The sequence below is a fragment of the Staurois parvus genome, unplaced genomic scaffold, assembly GCF_062004578.1.
Source record: "Staurois parvus isolate SC_StPar_1 unplaced genomic scaffold, SC_StPar_1.0 ptg000277l, whole genome shotgun sequence".
Lineage (NCBI taxonomy): Eukaryota > Metazoa > Chordata > Amphibia > Anura > Ranidae > Staurois > Staurois parvus.
Window position 1 is genome coordinate 1,321,248 of NW_028318073.1, and position 19,751 is coordinate 1,340,998.

Genomic DNA, 19,751 nt, shown 5'->3' on the forward strand with positions numbered 1-19,751 from the left:
TCGGACAGGGGAAAAATTCGACCGAACGGGATCTCTGAGCCTGGTAGAAGGTCAATGGGGCAGTCATATGTTCGGTGTGGAGGTAGGGCGTCTGCCCCCTGTTTGCTGAAGACGTCCAGGAAGCTGTGGTAGGCCGAAGGGATGACCTGCCTTAGACTGGAGTCTCCATCCGAGCATAGAAGGAATTGGGGAGCTGCGGGGCCCGAGGCGTGGCAGTGTTCCTGACAATATGGGGATAAGAACTGAACGGAACCGGTCTCCCAATCAATCTGGGGGTTATGGGCCCGCAACCAAGGAAGCCCCAGAATGACTGGGAAAAGAGGGGAGGCTATGGCGTCTAGTCGGAACTCCCAATGATGACCCGCTACCGTAGTAGCAATAGGAGGAGTCTCCTGGTTCACCAACCCCGACTTAATTTGTGATCCGTCGGCCAAAAATATGTTAAGGCCTTGTTCTCTAGTCTGGAGAGGAATTTTTTGCTGATGGGCAAAGTTTAGGTCCACGAAGCAACTGCATGCTCCGGAATCAATTATGGCCGTCACCTCCACGGTTCTTCCTGGGAGCTGGAAGGAAATAGGTAAGGCTAAGTAACTGGACTGTTTAATCTTTTCAGCGGATATAGAAGAAAAAATAGAGGCAGACTTACTCGCTTTCAGCGGACAGGAACGCACCATGTGACCGGCTTCTCCACAATACAGGCAGAGGTTTTTTGACCATCTCCTCTGGCACTCCTCGGGCGATAGGGAAGGCCGAGCCAGTCCCAGCTGCATGGGCTCGTGGGTATCTACTGGTTCTGGAGCCCGGTTCCCCTCTAGCGTAGGTTGAACTGTTCACCGGAAGGGTGCCCGTGTTGTTCTCTGACCCTGGCTGGTTCCTTCAAACCTGCATTCCTGCAGCCTGCGGTCTATCTGAATGGCCAAGATAATGAGATCCTCCAAGGACTCGGGTAGACTTACTCGGGCTAGTTCGTCTTTAAGAGCTTCGGAGAGCCCTACGCAAAATTGGTGGCGTAGGGCGTCGTCGTTCCACCTTGTATCCCCCATCCACCGTCTGAATTCCGACGCATATTCCTCCACTGCCCGGCGGCCCTGTCTAAGGGAGTATAGGGCTGATTCTGCGGAGGCTGCCCGCTGCGGTTCATCATACAGTATGCCCATCGACTCAAAAAAGTCTGTGACTGTTTCTAGGTGGGGGTCGTGGCTTTCCATCAATTGATGAGCCCAATCCTGGGGCTCATCCTGGAGCAGGGATACTATGAACTCCACTTTGACTGATTCCGTGGAGAACGTGCGTGGCTGCAATTTGAAATAGAGGAGGCATGCGTTCCGGAAGGCCCTGAAACGTGCTCGGTCTCCGCGGAATCGTTCTGGTAATGGAACGCGGGGTTCAGAAGTAGGCAGTGCGGCTGAAGCCCCTGTGGATGGTCCTGGAGATTCCCCGGATGAGGCAGACGTGGTCGGGCCCTGGAAGGTGGTGATAGGTGCAGTCAACATCTGGATACGGTTTTCCAGATGGGTATATCCATCTTGCAGCGTTTTGACGGCGTGGGTCAGGGCGGTCAGGTGCTGGCATATGTTTTCCACTGGGGATGGTCCTCTCCCAGACTCTGTCATGGCTGTTCGGTACTGTAAGGAACCGCCTGGCGGTACCTCTAGCAGCCCACTGGTTAGGTTTCCCCAGAGCGCGGAGTCTAAGTCCCAGTCCGCTTGTTCACCAGGGCCCCTGATGGTGGGGATGGACTTGGAGCGAACCGAGACCAGGTCGCGGCTCCTGAGTACACCTACCCGTGGTAGAGGAATCCGCCAGAGGTTTCTGCAGGGGGAGAGCCTGATGTGGACAGGCGGATATGCCAGAGTGAGGTGGATAGATGGATGAGCAGGAGCGTGGTCAGACGAGCCGAGTCAGTAACCGTGGGAGCAGTGCGGTACAAAGCAGCGGGCAGAGAATGGTCGGGTCACACGCCAGGTCAGCAACAGAATATCAGATCCAATAGGGGGCATCCAGGAGGTAGGTCAGGCAAGCCAGGGGTCAGAACAGCAGAATACAGCAAGGTCAGGAACAATCCGGGTCAGCAACAATCAAGAATCACGTACAACAAGATCAGGAACACAGGGAGACCAAACGGCAATTCATGTCAGCGCAGGGCAATTTAAATACCGCGCCCTGTGCTGTCATTGGTGCCAAGCGCGCACCCGCGGCTCCGAGTGCGCATGTGCAGATTCCGTCTCCGCCGCCACCGGCCAGGACCTAGAGCCCGAACACTAGCGCAAACGGGCACAGTGCGCCGAGCCGCGGATCGTGGCGGCTCCTGACAGTAGATGACCAAAGACTGCAGACAGTACAGGAGATGGCCAGAGACTGCAGACAGTACAGGGGATGACCAGAGACTGCAGACAGTACAGGGGATGACCAGAGACTGCGGACATAGTACAGGAGATGACCAAAGACTGCCGACAGTACAAGGGATGACAAGGAGAATGTTGACCTTTGGGGAGGGAGGGGGAGCGGGTACCTGAATTTGACAGGTACCCGCTCCCACTTTCACGGAGGTGTCCTCCCTTTAGTGCGGAAACCCGGCTGTGACAGTTGGGTGTTCACTGCGCGAGAAGCGCTGCGCTTTGTGAATGGCCCGTTGTCTTCTGGGACACGACGGGTTCCCACACTAAAGATGCCGGCGAGGGAAGAATAAGGTAAGGTCCTGCTGCAGGGAAGAGCTGAGCGGCCGGCCCGGTATTCTGACACAGTGTCGGCGGCGGAAATACCGGACCGACCGCTCTATATTCGCTCCATAAGACGCACTGACATTTTCCCCCCTTTTTGGGGGGATAAAATGCGTCTTATGGAGCGAAAAATACGGTATGTTATTTGTACTTTCTTTTTAAAATAAATTATTTTAAGGTAATCCGCTAGGAATTTGCGCACTTTTGTCACACACACACTGGTGTCTTTAATCAACCTTACCAACTATATAACTATTAGCGAGATTTCCTCTAAGTGAGGGCCCATTCACAAAAGTGGTTACCACAGCACACAGTAAGACGTGTTACATGCATTGGTGTGCTGCGCTGCCAATCATTGCGAATAGCACCCCAACTCACCTGCATTGCAGTACACCATAATGTGCATTGACACATTACCATTAGTTGCATTTCAGTGTGCTGTGCTGTTTAAAGTGCTACAGGAGTGATTTTTGGTGCTTTGTGGTTCACATGAATAGGCTGCCTCAATACAATGCATGTTATCATGCAACATCCTTACAGTTCCAATGACACAGGAAATCAAGGGAAATTTCCCCAATAGAGATAAATCTGACAAAGGTACCAAGCATCACCTTGCCTAGTTAAAACCCAAAAGAAGGTTTGCAGTTCCGTTTCAAAGCTGAACTTCAATCTTCCTCAGTTGTACAGGGTACTCTCTTGAACTGAAACTGCTTACTCTGCATGTGAACAAGTGACTTAGAGCCCACCCCATTTTTCAGTTGTGGAGGTTCAGAATTACATGTGGGCATTACCTAGGGCAGTCTTCATTCAAATGCAGCCTGTCATGGAATGCCTACTCCTCTAGATTGACATCCAACCATCAAGGAATTTGATATTTGCATAATCCTTCCAAAAGCCAGCCCACTGCTTGAGGGATATTGTAAGAGTGCTGAGGCAGGGTGCTGTAATGTTTTCAGGAGGTGATGTAGAGCACCCCACCACCATCCATAATCTGCCTGCATTGCGTGGAGAAGCTCAGAGACCCAGTGATCATGTCACTGGGTCTAAAATAAGGTATGTCATAAAAACAGAAAGCTTTAATTTAGCCACTTGCTGACACGCGGTGTAACCGGTACATCGCTAGATTGGAAGGGTGATATCTTGGTCATCACTGCAGCAACAACCGAGATATCATTTTTTTTTTTTAGGGTCAGTGATTCCTTTCAATAGAAAAGTAATCTTAGTGGCTAAGAAACCGCTGGATTATTTTTACAGGAGGCAGAAGAGGGTGGCACCCTCCTCTGACTTTATCGGGGCTCTCCTGAGCACATGGGGAGATTGTAAGGGTGCCACTTGTGCAGGGGTGGGCAACTGTGGCCCTCCAGCTGTTGTAGAACTACAAGTCCCATGAGGCATTGCAAAATTGACAGTTACAAGCATGACTCCCAAAGCCAGAGGCATAATGAGATTTGTAGTTCACCAACAGCTGGAGGGCCACAGTTGCCCACCCCTGCACTAGAGGCATTGGCTTCCCTGAACACAGTGAGAGGAACTAATCTTGTTCCTCTCACTGTGTAACATCAGAAACTAGAAGCAATGAGGATTTCATCACTTCCGGTTTCTGTTCCTTTGTTTTTCAAGCCATTGCTGGCTTGTGTAGCAGCTTATCAAATCGATCTTAGTTATACCTGCTACTTTGGAGGCCAGAGGGGAGATCTGGGGCCTATGAGACCTCTCCATAAAGAGTACCTGTCATGGCCCATGTCGTTCATCCCTTGTGATAGCAATAAAAGTGATTTAAAAAAATGTAAAAGTACAGTGTAAAAATAAAATTAAAAAAACATTTTTAAAGTGCCCTCGCCCCCCCCCCCCCACACACACACATATGTAAGCAGCAATCACACCACACGTGAGGTATCACTGTGAACATGAGAGTGAAAGCAACAATTCTACCACCAGACCTCCTGTATTAATCTACAGTGGTAATCTGTAAAGGCTTTAAAGCATCGCCATTCCGTGGCAATTTTAAAGCACGATGTTTGTAATATATTAACTCAGCATAACATCATATTTTCTACCACAAAATGGGTATTACCGTATTTTTCGCTCCATAAGACACACTTTTTTCCCCTAAAAAAAGGGGGGGAAATGTCAGTGCGCCTTATGGAGCGAATGTAAATGTTGCAGTTAACATATGTTACATATTAACCGCATCCCAACTGCGCTATCGCCGAAAGACGGCGACAGCGCAGTTCTCCAGTTCTGAGGGGGCGTCCATGGACCACCTGGCGCTGTTGGTGATTAGGTAAAAGGCCAATCACAGTGCCCTTTTACCACATGATCACTGTGTCACAGCATGAGAAAAGTACTGCCGATAAATGGCAAATCTGACAGGGGAGATCTGCACTGATTATCAGTGCCCTGATTATCAGTGCCACCCAGCAGTGTCCCATTAATGCCGCTCAGCAGTGCCACCCATCACTGCTCAGCAGTGCTGCCATCAGTGCCCAGCAGTGCCGCCAGTCAGTGCCGCCCATCTGTGCCACCTATCAGTGCATCATCAGTGCCTCTTCAATGCCCACCAGTGCAGCCTCATCAGCACCGCCTCATCAGTGCCCATCACTGCTGCCTATCAGTGCAGCCTCACAATGCACATCAGCGAAGGAGAAAAATTACCTGTTTTATAATAGAAACAAAGAAAAACTTTTTTTTCTACTCTTTTTTTTTTTTGTTTATTGTGCAAAAAATAAAAATCCCAGTGGCGATTAATTACTACCAAACGAAGCTCTATTTGTGTGAAAAAAATTATAAAAACTTTATAATGGGTACAATGTTGCATGACTGCACAATTGTCAAAGTGCGACAGCACTGAAAGCTGAAAATTGGCCTGGGCAGGAAGGAGGTGAAAGTACCTGGTAGGCAAGTGATTAATATCTCAAGATCCATGAATAAGTTGCTTACCTATTCTTTTCTTGATGACGTCTCTGCCTGGTTATCCTACTTTCTCTCCTCTGAAATTCCCACTATCATTCTTGGAGATTTTAATATCCCCATTAATTTGAACAACCCAGCTTCATCCCAACTCTTCAACCTAACGTCATCTTTTGCCTTAACACAATGGACACAGTCCTCCACTCACTCTGATGGGAATACATTAGACCTTGTTTTCTCCCATCTTTGCACTCTCTACAACCTTACAAACACCTCCTTTCCTCTCTCTGATCACAATCTCATCACCTTCACAGTGTCCTCATCTTCAAACACCTATCCCTCCAAGCGGCAATTACCCGCAGAAACGTTCACAACTTAAACCCTTCTCTTTTCTACTCTGCATCTGACTGCCTCTATGAAAGAATCTCTCCCCTGTCCTGCCCTCACCTGGCCACTGCTTTCTACAACAGCTCGCTTTCATCCACACTAGACTCACTTGCTCCTCTAACTACACGAAGTATCAGGCCCCGACCATTACAATCTTGGCAGACTGACGACACCAGAAATTTTAAGTGACATAGTCATGCACTGGAGCAATTGTCATCCCAGAAAGAATTCACCCTTTATAAATCTGCTTTCTTAACCTACAATTCCTCCCTCCATGCTGCCACACAAGCCTACTTGGTCACTCTCATCAATAGCTTTTCATCCAGTCCTCGTCTCTTCTCTACTTTTAGCTCTCTACTCTCTCCACCTCCACCCAGTAACTCACTCACTGCTTACGAGATTGCAAATCATTTAAAAAACAAGATTGATGCAATTCGTAGAGGCATCTCCACTGCACAGACATCCATGCCACTTAGCATACCTTATACTAAACCTCCCTCAACACTTTCCTCTTTTGACCTTGCTACTACCGAAGAGGCCACTAAAGTTTTCTCAGAAGCCCGTCTCACTACCTGGCTTTCTCTCACTACACTCTCCACTGAAACTGCCCTACTAAAACTCACTAATGATTTATTAACTGCTAAAACCAATGGCCACTACTCCGTACTCATACTACTTTACCTCTCTGTGGCTTTTGGTACTGTTGACCATCCCCTCCTCAAAAAAAAACTCCACTCTCTTGGCCGCCGAGACTATGCTCTCTCCTGGTTCTCCTCCTACCTATTGCAGCGCTCCTTCAGCATTACCAATAACTCTGTCTCCTCCTCTCCACCTCCTCTTTAGGGGTCCCTCAAGGTTCTGTCCTTGGTCCCCTTCTCTTCTCCATCTACACCTTCTCCCTTGGTCACTTGCACAGCAGAGCAATACAAAGCAGTTTGTCTTCGTAGTAAAACCCACACAGCACATATGTAAAACAAAACACACAGTTAACCCTTTGATCGCCCAAGATGTGAACCCCTTCCTGTCCAGTGTCATTAGCTTTTTATTAGCACTGATCACTGTATTAGTAACATTGGGATGTCAATGGCAGTTAGTCAGTTCCCCCCCAGTGTCAGAATGCCCTCCGCAGTCCCACAATAAGTTGCTGATCACCTCCATTACTAGTATAAAAAAAAACCCAAATTCCAGTATATATGCCTCCATTTGTAGACACCATAACTTTCACAAAAACCAATTAATTTACATAATAACATAAAAAACAGTGCAGAGCTGAAGATATTAATAATAAATCCGAAATAAGTCCACTGCAAGTCCAGTTCATAGAAACATGTCAGGTGACAAGTGGAAATTCAATGTTGGTGATCCGTGAGGAAGTAGCTGAAATACGCACTCACCAGAAAGAAGATATATATAAGCAGTATATATCAAAAGCCCATGGATCCTCAATCCAGAAGGAACAAAGCTGGTCTGGTCACAGTAAGTGGGTCCCTCCTTTAAGGATGCAGCAAAAGATCTTCCTCCTCCCAGTTTGGTATTGGATTCCAAAGTCAGGATTCTGCAAAGTGCTTTTCTCATCAGTATTTAGAGCAGTCTTGTGACTTCTATCAGTGTCCAGCCGAGCGCTGGTTAAAGCTTGTAGGAAAACCTTTTATATATATTTATGTATGGATCACAAATCCATACATAAATATATAATTTAGAAACAAGTTGAGTTCATATAATAGTAATATATACTATAACACAACATAAAATCTTTATTAAGAAAACATATATTGAGATGAGTGAAAAATATATATTTGTATAAAAAATATATATAAAAATTAAAAATGAATATAAAAATTAAAAAAAATTAATTAATTAAAAATTTGCAATGACCATAAAAAGGGAAGTAAAATATGTCATAAAAAGATATAAATGATATGAAAATATAAAAATATGAAAGTAAAAGGATAATCAGCTGTTATCGATAAAACAATTAATGTCTATAACGATATTCAAACCTTTGGGGTGCATACATCCGATTTCATAAATCCACTTAGATTACATTTGTGACACAGCTCTCTTTTTGTTAGTGCCTGTCCACTGTGCATGTACAGTATCTACGCCCACAAAAGATAAGGACGAGGGATCCCTATTGCGGCACCTCCGGTAATGCTTGGAGAGTGAGTGCTCTTTATACCCTCGTTTGATGTTATACACGTGTTCGCGTAAACGGTCCCTCAGTCTCCTGGTGGTACGGCCTATATACTGTAGTAAATAAACAACATATCTGCTGTTACAGGTTATGAAACTATCTATGTTATAGTTTTTTCCAGTAGTGGAAGAAATAAAGCTGTCCACTTTTCTTTTTCTATAATTACTGCATGTGCATATTACACATTTATTGCAAGGATAAAAGCCAACCAAATGGTGAAAAAAGGAAATATTTGATGGAGGGTTAACTATGTTGGGCGCTATTTTATTTCTTAAGGGAATAGCCCTTCTGAATGTGATCTCAGGTTTTTCGGGTAAGATCTGTGCCAAAACCGGATCAGCCTTAAGAATTTTCCAATTATTTTTAATAATCTTTGTTACAGCTTTATGTTGGATGGAATAAGTGGTTACAAATGGACACACCTTAGGTGATCTTAATTTTGTAGCTTCATTAAGCATTAAACTCCTATCCAGTTTAGCAACTTCTTCTAAAGTACAAGTCAATACAGATTCATCATAACCCTTCTCTATAAACCTACTCTTAAGGGTAGCCGCTTGTTGGTAGTATGTATCCAGATTTGTGCAATTTCTTCTAATTCTTTGGAATTGACCTTTCGGTATGTTGGAGAGCCAGGTGGGATGATGACAGCTATCCGTAGGAATGTAGCTGTTCCTATCCGTTCCCTTAAAGAAAGATTGCGTAACTATTACACCACCTTAGTTCAATAGTGTAAGATTCAAAAAATTAATGCTAATCATGCTATACTCATAGGTCAATTTTATATTTAAACTATTATTATTTAAGGTTTTAAAAAAGTTGATAAGCGCTTGTTCCTCTCCTTTCCAAACAAGTAAAATGTCATCAATATATCTCTTATAAAAATACAGCTCTGGCCAATCTCTTGCGTAAATGATATCCTCTTCCCATCTCGCCATGAAGAGATTGGCCAGGCTGGGAGCAAACTTAACTCCCATTGCAACTCCCTTGGTTTGTAAATAAAATCTGCCATCAAACCAAAAATAATTATTGGTTATTGCGAATTCTAAAAGTCTCAAAATAAAATCCTTTTGTAAAACCGGCATTTCGTTAAAATCTTCCAAATAGAATTCTACTGCGTGCATGCCATCCTGGTGGGCTATGTTGGTGTATAGGGACGAGACATCAACCATGACTAAAATTGTGTCAGGCTCTATGGACAAGTGCTTAATATCAAAGGACTTTAGTGTCCCTTAGGTATGATGGGGTCTTAGCTACCAGGGGTTGTAGAAAATGATCAATATATTCCCCCGCTCTTGAGCATAGGAACCCTATCCCACTAATGATGGGTCTGCCTGGAGGGTTAGTAGAATCTTTATAGATTTTAGGAAGAATGTACATGATAGGCAATCTGGGGGCTGTTGGACACAGAAATGCTTTTTCTTTTTTATTTATGACATTATCCTGGTACCCTGCTGCAATAATAGTTTTAAGTGATTTTTTGTATTGGTTCAGGGGGTCTTTGGATAGTAATTGATATGTCTCTGTATCACTTAAAATATTTTACACCTCCTGAACATACTTACTCTTATCCATCACTACTACTCCCCCACCCTTGTCAGCGGGGCGTATAACAAGGTCTTTTTTGTTTAAAAGGGAGTTGATGGCTTTGTGTAAATGTTCATGGCTACGATTATTCTTAATTCTGATATCCTCAACATCTTTTAAAACTGTATCTCTAAAAACGTTGATATGGCCGTGTGACTGTGAGGGGGGATTAAAAAGGGAAGCGTTTCTTAAATTAGAATGCAGCGCTCCATTAGAGGTATTTTGTATAACAGGGTTATTATGAAACTATTTCTTCAATGAAATTTGGCGTACAAATTTATGTACGTCAATATACGTTTGAAATTTATTTAATTTCTTATTAGGTGCGAATTTGAGCCCTTTGTCAAGTAAATTTACCTCTTGGGTTGATAATTCAGCCTTGCTTAAATTGAATATGCCTTTGCCTTTTACATTCTCCTCTTTTTTGAGTTTATTAACTCTTTTCCCTCCCCTCTTTCCTCTGTTTGTGCGCTTCTTTTGTGCACCCAACCTTCCTCTAAAAAAGGAATCGGGGCCTGATTTTTATTAAATCTATCTCCATGATGAGGGGTGAGATCACATGGAGGTGGGACATAGTTGTTCCTCAAATTTTGGGTTGAGGGTCCCTGTCCATGTCTTCTCCAATCGTCTCGTCTATACGGTGTCCCTCTAGTAGCCATGAATGTGCGTTGTTGTGTATAGGGCCTATAATTGATATTGTATGTGCCCCTTTGTTGGTTATAACCGTAATTATTCTGCCTATTGTACTGATTACTCCTATATTCTTGTCTAGGAGACCAGTCATAGTTCCTAGAACCTACAATTATCATCATTAACAGAATATAGAGGTTTATACCTAATCTCAGTTGGTATCCTCCATTCATTTCTAACTTGTGGTCTCATAGCTGCTTTGTATTGACTATGTTGTTTGGGGCGTTTCTGGGATGGGCCAATCCATTTATAGGGATTATTATAGGGTCTTGGTGTATGTGGGGTGTGCTGGAATTTCTGTTATTTCTTCCTTTGCTACCTGCCACTTGAACACTCAGTTTTCTGAGTAATCTTTATGATCCCTTGCGTACTTTTGGCGTTTTTTAATTTTCTGCTCCTTTTCAATGCTTTCCATGAATGATTTAAGTTTATCTGATTCTTTATTGTACTCCTCCTTCCCTTTAAAAGGGGCTAGTTTATCTTTTACTTTATTAATCTCATTATACAGACGGCATCACCCCTACAGTAGACGTGTGTTTACACAAAACGCGTCTAGGAGGAGCCCTTGCACGCCTTGACGTCACGCCACCCTATGGTTTTTACCGGTCAGTGCTTTTTAGGAGCTTTTAATCATTATCTACAAGCAGCTTCTTATTACTACCCACAGTCAATTTGTGCGTGTATATTCTGCTAATTCCAATTATCCTTTTATCAATATTACTACACTATGAGCACCTTTATTCTTAATACTTGGCACTGAGCTTCCACACCTCAGACCCAGTATTTCAGGTATCTGTGTAGACTTGAGGAGTAAGTGCGTATGACCAGACCGGTATCCTTATCACACGCCACTGAACTGAGTGACCACCAGAGGATCGCATTACCAGGCAGCACCTATCTAGGACCCCCGGCTACATGAGATCTTTATATGCACACTAAGATTGCGCTTCTGGTAAGTAGGCAATCTATCTATATCTTCACATCAGGATACTGGATCACATTCGCATTGATTCGCATAAATTTTTGGACTATTCACCTCACTTGTTATTGCTGTACTGGACATTTGTCGTTATATATTTATCTGCTGAAGATAGATTCAGCCTGTTCATTACTTTTTGTAGCGCTGCACTCCCCATTTCATTTATCCAGATAAACCAATTTTTGCTTCTAAGTATGAGGAATTTAAGTAGGTCTAAACCTGCTTTATTAAAAAACTGATACCATTCTGATACGCTGTTAGTATCCTCAGTCTCGGGAGATACCTCCCACTTTAAAGACCTGGGAACCATTTGTTCCTTAATATATCTGTCCAAAAAGGAAATATCCCATAAAGTTCAAATTTCAGATGAGGTTAAGTTATGTAAATGGACAAACAGGCCTTTTAAATCATCTATATCCTGATCCATATTAAACACATCCTCCGATATGTTTGCCCTCATGGATCTAACTTCAAAAACGTCTGCCATGATGGAGATGTAGATATAAAAATATATAAATAAAAATAGACTAAAAGCAGCTTAACTAAAATGTTGGTAAAAACAATGATACAATGCACGTAATAGGTAAGTGAGTGCTTAAAGGTCACTACAGCCGCTGAACACCAAAAGGTACCACAAAACAACCTTCAGGAAATCATGTAAACGGAAGGTGCAGCGCTTAAAATATCACAAATCATGTATATGACATAAATATATGATAAGAGTATAATAAAGTGCTTCAGAAAAATGTATAGATATAAACGTGACTCAGTGTATTCAATTATCACGCATAACATATATAAGTGCATATAAAGTGCCAAAAAAGTATGTTAAGAGGGTGATGGTGTCCAAACTGATAAAAGATTGCGCACTTACTAAATGCACAATCAGTATGCGCATGTAAGAGATACTGTCAGCCACCGCCTGGCAATATCTCTAGCTGCCCACAGCGCGGGGTTCCTCAGGGTGCGGGGTCTAAGTCTCAATCTACTTGTTCACCAGGGCCCCTGATGGTGGGGGATGGACTTGGAGCAGACTGAGACCAGGTCGCGACATCGGAGTACGTCCGGCTATGGTAGAGGGTACCATCAGAGGTGTGCGAGGAATAGGGCCTGATGTGAAGTGGCTGGCAGGCCTGGCAGCAGGGACTGATCCATGCGGGATGGATGGACGGACACCGTAAGGTATGGCGTAGTCAGGCGGACCAGGTCGGTAACGTGCGGGCAGCGAGGTACCAGAGAAGCAGACAGAGAATGGTCAGGTCAAGCCAAGTTCAGCAACGGTAGATCAATCGTAAGGGGCAGGCAGGAGAGTGGTCAGGACATATGGGCAATCGCCCTGGTTTACCATCACCTCAGTATGAGACAATACACACAGACCTAAAACCATATAAAATAACACCAAGACCGGTCTGGATAGATGTGCTGCAAAGACAATGACCACTAAAGTCTAAAGTCTTTGTAGCACTGGCACATACGTTAACACTTCCCAAAGGAGGTGTACACAAAAATTATACCATAGGTATATAGTGTCACATGTAATAAATATAAAGACATGTGTCATAACCATATAGGTTCTATCCCATAGAGGGGAATTCCCAAAAATTATACCAAAGGTATGAAATATCACATGTATACAATGCAGCGAGCACAGTGTGCGTCAAAAGAGAGGCATAACCATAAGCCTATGTTAGGCAGCAAAAAGGATATCACAAATGAAATGCAATACAGTCCCGTGCCGGCACATGTGGTTGGGGCCCATTCATCTGTAATATAAGTGACTGATTCTTAGGACTTTTAGATATAAATAACGCCCCAGTTGTTGCCTGGATGGAGAAACAGATGCAAGTAGCAGAACACTGCTTTAAGTGATTTCTTCACCACAGCATGTGGACTACACACCACTTTTTGTTGAAAACAAGATAAGGCCCAGCAGCTCCTCCGCCCGTTGAAATATATGTGGCATGCCTTGTTTCCTATATAAAGCACCATAATGTCCCCATCCTGTAGTAAGACAAACAATATGAGGGAAGTCACTGTAAGAGCTTTCACTCGATAATAGACGTTTATGCCATATAGGTCACAAGGGACCTTTAATCTAATGTCCTGTAACAGTCCACTCACCACCTGTGCAATGGGTAGTAAGAACGAAAAGGATATCCTTCATAAGTACTGCCCTTCAAAAGGTACTGCTGTATGGAACCAAGGAACCACCGCTAACATCAGCCGACATACCGCGGGTTCCGACCTCTCCATGGCGCCTGTGCCGCCTAAGTATGCCTCATGGCATGTGAAGATGGCTACCTCCTTGTAGGTCAGCGTGCGTTCCACCTAGTGCGCATGACCGGAAGTGACGTATCTGACGTATGACGTCAACGCGTTTCGCCGATGGGCGTATCTCATTCAGCTTCGTCAGGACCAAGCTGTTGTCCTCTGCCTGCTCAGCTATGGCTCTGGTCTCCTAGTATGCGGCTCTGTGGGTAGTGAGAAGCTCCCAGGGAGCCCCAGAAAAAAGGAGGCCCAATAGCATAATATTGCTTCCAATATGATGAATTTATTTAATCCAGCAGAACAAGAAATAACAGCTACTGACCGTATATGGTATCCAAGATGGCTGCCGGGACCCACGTGGTGCCGGCGGCAAGACGTCTCTTGTACTGTAGCTCTTTTCTGACGCGTTTCGTGCAACCGCGCGTATTCATAGGGGGTATGCTTACAGTGCAAGACTTCAAACAATGTGTTTTTATAGCGGGAATGGCTTACTGCCCGTGCGCCATTTTTCAAGAGAAAAATGTCTCCAAAATGGCGCCATTTTGCCGGAGTGCACGCATGCACATACACCATGGTATCGGAAATGCGGCCGTGTTTACGCGCCAAAAAAGCTTCTCCTCTGGCGCATGCGCACACGCCATGAATACGGAGACCAAAGTGCACACAATGCTAACCAGTCCACTCAAAGGAGAATAAGCGCGGATTATTGCGAATAGATATTACTCCAGTGTTGCATATTTGTTATTTAGCAACTTAAAAGGGGATATATAGGTAAAGTAAAGCGATTATCGCACATGCGCAAACGCGCAGACAGCCCCTTACATAGCCGTAATGTTATACATGTAATGTACATTACAGCGATACAAAGGAAGAGAAAATATCAGCATCTATGATGCGGTAAGACCGCCCCTATATTATGGGTTATAATAGTGACTGGTGTGCATAGTGGCATGGTAAACACACCCGCATTTCTGATACCATGGCGTATGCGCATGCGCGCACTCCGGCAAAATGGCGCCGTTTTGGAGACATTTTTCTCTTGAAAAATGGCGCACGCTTACTGCGCGTGCGCCATTCCTGCTATATAAACACATTGTTTGACGTCTTGCGCTGTAAGCATACCCCCTATGAATATGTACGAAACATGTCAGGGAGGAGCTACAGTGCAAGAGATAACTTGCCGCCGGCACCACGTGGGTCCCGGCAGCCATCTTGGATACCATATACGGTCAGTAGCTGTTATTTCTTGTTCTGCTGGATTAAATAAATTCATCATATTGGAAGCAATATTACGCTATTGGGCCTCCTTTTTTCTGGGGCTCCCTGGGAGCTTCTCACTACCCACAGAGCCGCATACTAGGAGACCAGAGCCATAGCTGAGCAGGCAGAGGACAACAGAAAACCTGACCTTATCCTGGAGGGAATTCCTGAGTTAACCTTAAGAGGGGTATCTCTTACATGCGCATACTGATTGTGCATTTGGTGAGTGCGCAATCTTTTATCAGTTTGGACACCATCACCCTCTTATCATACTGCTGGAATCCCTTTGATTTTCTAATCACCTAACCCACTGGGATATTGTGGACTATATTTTCACACTTATCACCTGGTCAGTCACAGTAGAGTGACACTAATGATATTTATATATGTGGACTATACATTAATTTTTTGGCACTTTATATGCACTTATATATGTTATGTGTGATAATTGAACACGCTGAGTCACGTTTATATCTATACATTTTTCTGAAGCACTTTATTATACTCTTATCATATATTTATGTCATATACATGATTTGTGATATTTTAAGCGCTGCACCTTCCATTTACATAAAGTAATTCAGCGCCGTATTGCAAAATATGGCCTGGTCAGGAAGGGGGGTAAATCCTCTGGAGGGCAAGTGGTTAAACTGATTGGTTTGTTTTACATGGGGAGGTTCACATATACTTTTTTTTCAAAACATTTTTGTTCAAAGTTTTACAGGTTTACAAAAAAAAGAAAAGAAAACAAACAAAAAAAATTAAACAGTCACAATAATTCAGCAGTGGTATCTAGAGTAGCATTCACAATACAATAAAATATATTTGTGAAAAATAACAGAACAACGGATATACACATAAATCAATAGGTTTTTCTTAGTCATCACAGAACATGCTTATTGCTACTCAGTTCCCCCTATGCACATATGTGCGTTTGAGAGCAAAAAAGGTTTTAATAAACATCAAACCAGAATAAAAGACAAAGGAGCATCACCACTCCTACATCCAGTAAGGATCAGGGGCGGACTAACCATTTGGAAACTCAGGCACTGCCCGAAGGCCTGGGGTCAGTAGGGGGCCCCATGAGATGCCCCTGGTACCTTTTTGATAGGCTTTTTTGAGTTTGAGGAAGGACACAGGGGCCCCATGATCCCCTTTTGCCCGGGGGCCCCATGAGTTGTCAGTCTGCCCCTGGTAAGGATAACAAACTATGATCGACAAAAATGTGCCTATCCCAACCACCTACAACTGCCAGTGCTACACAGCAGGCATTCCAGTATATACAGTTATATATATATATATATATATATATATATACACACACACATATATATATATATATATATATATATATATATATATATACACACACACATATATATATATATACACACATCTCCATCTCAATAAGTAGAGTCAACATTGAAGAATATGCATAGATACCATGCAAAAGGGGACCTGTAATCTGCAGCCATGGATCCCATAGTTTGTGAAATTTATGAGGAGTGCCCCATTGCAACAGAGTTTGCCTTTATTTCAAGCAAGGTAGTGTTGACCTGCATACGCCAATCTTCAAATGTAGGAGGAAGAGGAAAAAGGCATTTTAACACAATGCACTTGTGGGTCAGAAATAACAATCTGAATATAGATGTCCGGGCTTAAGGTGTATATAATTCCTCATCCGAAAATCCCAGTATACAAGTCAATGGGTCATGTTGTAAAACAGTCTGGAATGTCATATTAATAGCGGAAATAACACAGTGCTAATAGCGCACAACTTTAGGACATTTCCAGAGCATGTGCATTGGATCTGCAGGGGATCCTCTGCATCTGGGGAAATCTGGACTCATTCTGCAGTGCTATTGATGTTATTTACTGTATTTGGAGTTATCTATGTATGAGAAAAAGTTGGGATAATCGTTGTGTTGGTGAAATGGAGACAATTAGAACCTGTTCCAACACACCTTACCATACCTCTCCAACTAAACCAGCAATGTCCGTATTCCACCCTTTCCTGCCAGGGAACTGTTGATTACCATGGGAACTATCCAATAGGAATTTATACATGGAAGAAATGAGACCTCTCTGATCTGTAATATAAGCTAACTGATCCATAAACGGTGCAACAATCAATCTAAAAGTGGACTGCTTAAATTGGGCTGAAAGGGCGTGATGGAGTTGAAGATATTGGTAAAACCTATGAGAGGGGATACCAAATTTCTGTTGTATATCATGAAATGATTTTAAGTGGTCATTAACACATAACTGAAATAGAAACTGGACACCCCTAGAGTTCCAGTCATCAAAACCTGCAATTTATTTCCTCTAAACATCTTTTCTCCCAAATAGGTAAATAATGTGATACTCCATCTCACCTCAATATGCTCCTAATTTCATCCCAAACCTTGGACATAAGGATTAAGGAAGGATAATGAGGACAGTCCCAAAGCCCATCCGCCTCCAATTGCGCCAAAAAAGAATATCTACAGGATCGTGGCTAAAAGGACAGCTTGAATAGGATCTCAATGGTTCATAGCGCCCCAACCAGCAAAGTGCTGGAATTGAGCAGCCAGGAAATATAGTCTAGCAGATGGAATGGCTAGTCCCCTAACATCTTTTGGTAACTGCAATATAGGTAGACGGATTCTTGGATTTCTATCCTTCCAAATCAGGATTCTAAACAGGGAATCTATTTTTCAACCATTGTAAATACCGGTTGTGCATAACATAAAACAACTGCAGTGCTCAAATCATTTTAATAATGTTCGCTTGTCCCACCACGGACAGCTAAAGTTTACTCCATACTTTCTCCCAAAGAAGTACAGCCAAATCTCTTTGGCCTGGACTTCTCCTATGGATCACAGGAGTGCAGTTCGTTATGCACTCCTTTGACCCATTTTCAGCTGACAGTGGGCTGAAGTCTTCTGACATCACTCAGCCGGTCCAGGCTAAGGAAAGATCCTGACTTTAAAGTGAGGATCCACCCCAAAGTCTGGAGTGGCACCTGGCTCAGTCTCTCAGTGAGACACTGAGAGCCTGAGCCAACCGTTCCCTCCACAGCCTAGTGCTCAAGTGAGTGCGGGGGGGGGGGGGGCAGAGCAGACAGCAGTGACTGACAGTCATCACTCTCTGCTCACTGCGGTGGTGAAAACTCAGCATTCAGGTGATTGCTGATTTCTCACCCTTAGAGCCGGCGGGGGACAGCTGAAGCATTAAGTGTAAAGTTTTCCAAGAGAGGCTGTAGGTTATACTGTAAATAATCCCTGTGCCTGCATGGGTTTCCTCCAGGTACTCTGGTTTCCTCCTACACTCCAAAGACATGCTGGTAGGAGAATTGGCTCCTGTCTAAATTAGCCTTAGTATGTGTATGTATGAATGTGAGTTAGGGACCTTAGATTGTACACCCCTTGGGGGTTAGGGACTGATATGAATGTACAATATATATGTAAAGCGCTGTGTAAATTGACAGCGCTATATAAGTACCTGAAATAAATAAATAATAATCCTCTATTTTGAGATGAACCCATACCACTAAGTATTTAAGAGGACACTATTTTAATCTGTTGTGCACAAAGGGGAGGTGTCACCTGCTGAGAATCTAAGATGAGAAGGACAGATTTGTTCCAATTAATTGTGAATCCAGAAAAGGATCCAAATATCGAGATAGTGGACATAAGAGAGGACAAGGACACCCCAGTATCTCCTAGGAACAGCAGTGCGTCGTCAGCATAGAGGGCTATTTTATACTCCCTCTCCCCCCTCTGGAAGCCAACAATAGAGTTGGACTGACAAATCACCTCTGCCAGTGGCTCAAACGCTAAAGCAGAAAGGAAAGGGGAAAATGGGCACCCTGGCATGTTCCCCTGTACAGTGGGAATAGGTCAGATTATGATCCATTAATCAACATGGTGGTCTGGGATGCAGAGTATAATAATTTTATCCAACCTATGAAGCACGCTCCAAGGCCAAAGCTATTTAGTATTTCACAGAGATACGGCCATTCCACACTATCGAATGCTTTGACAGCATCCAAGGATAAAATGGCCCTATGTCCCATATTGTCTGATGGAATCTGTTAATTAAGGAAAAGCCTACAGATGTTAATTCCTGTTGGTCTGGTAGATATAAATTCTGATTGTTCAAGGTGAACCAAGCGCTGCATAACCTTGCTAAGCCTATTGGCTAAGACCCTGACAAGCAGTTTGACATCCAAGTTTAAAAGGGATATGGGACAATACGATTCAGGGTAAAGACTATTCTTCCCTGGTTTTGGCAAAACTATGATCCCTGCCATGATCATGGAGTTTGGGAGACGTCGATAGGCTGCATTCAGAACTGTTCACAGCTCTGGTAGCCGGATTTCCCCATAAAGTTTATAAATATCAGATAATAGGCCATCCAATTCTGAAGCTTTATTATTAGGGACCTCACCTGCTGCCTTGCTCAATTCCTCAAAAATTATAGGGGAATTTCAGAGCTTCGTGTCCTCTGCAGACAGACATGGCAGTGTAAAAGTTCTGGAAAACCCCTAGAATATCTAAAGGGTTATGAGGGATGGAGCCCGAAGTAGTGACAATAGAGGTAATGTAGTTTGGAGGGTTCTGGGAACTGGCTATAACAGCTAGCAAGTGCCCAACAAAATACTGACAGCGAGTAAAAAATGTTTGCCCTCCACCTTTTCATATAACTTTTGCTTGTATAACAACTGAGCATCCTTCCAAGAGCAAAGGGATTGGGTGGAAGGGGCAGATAAGTATTG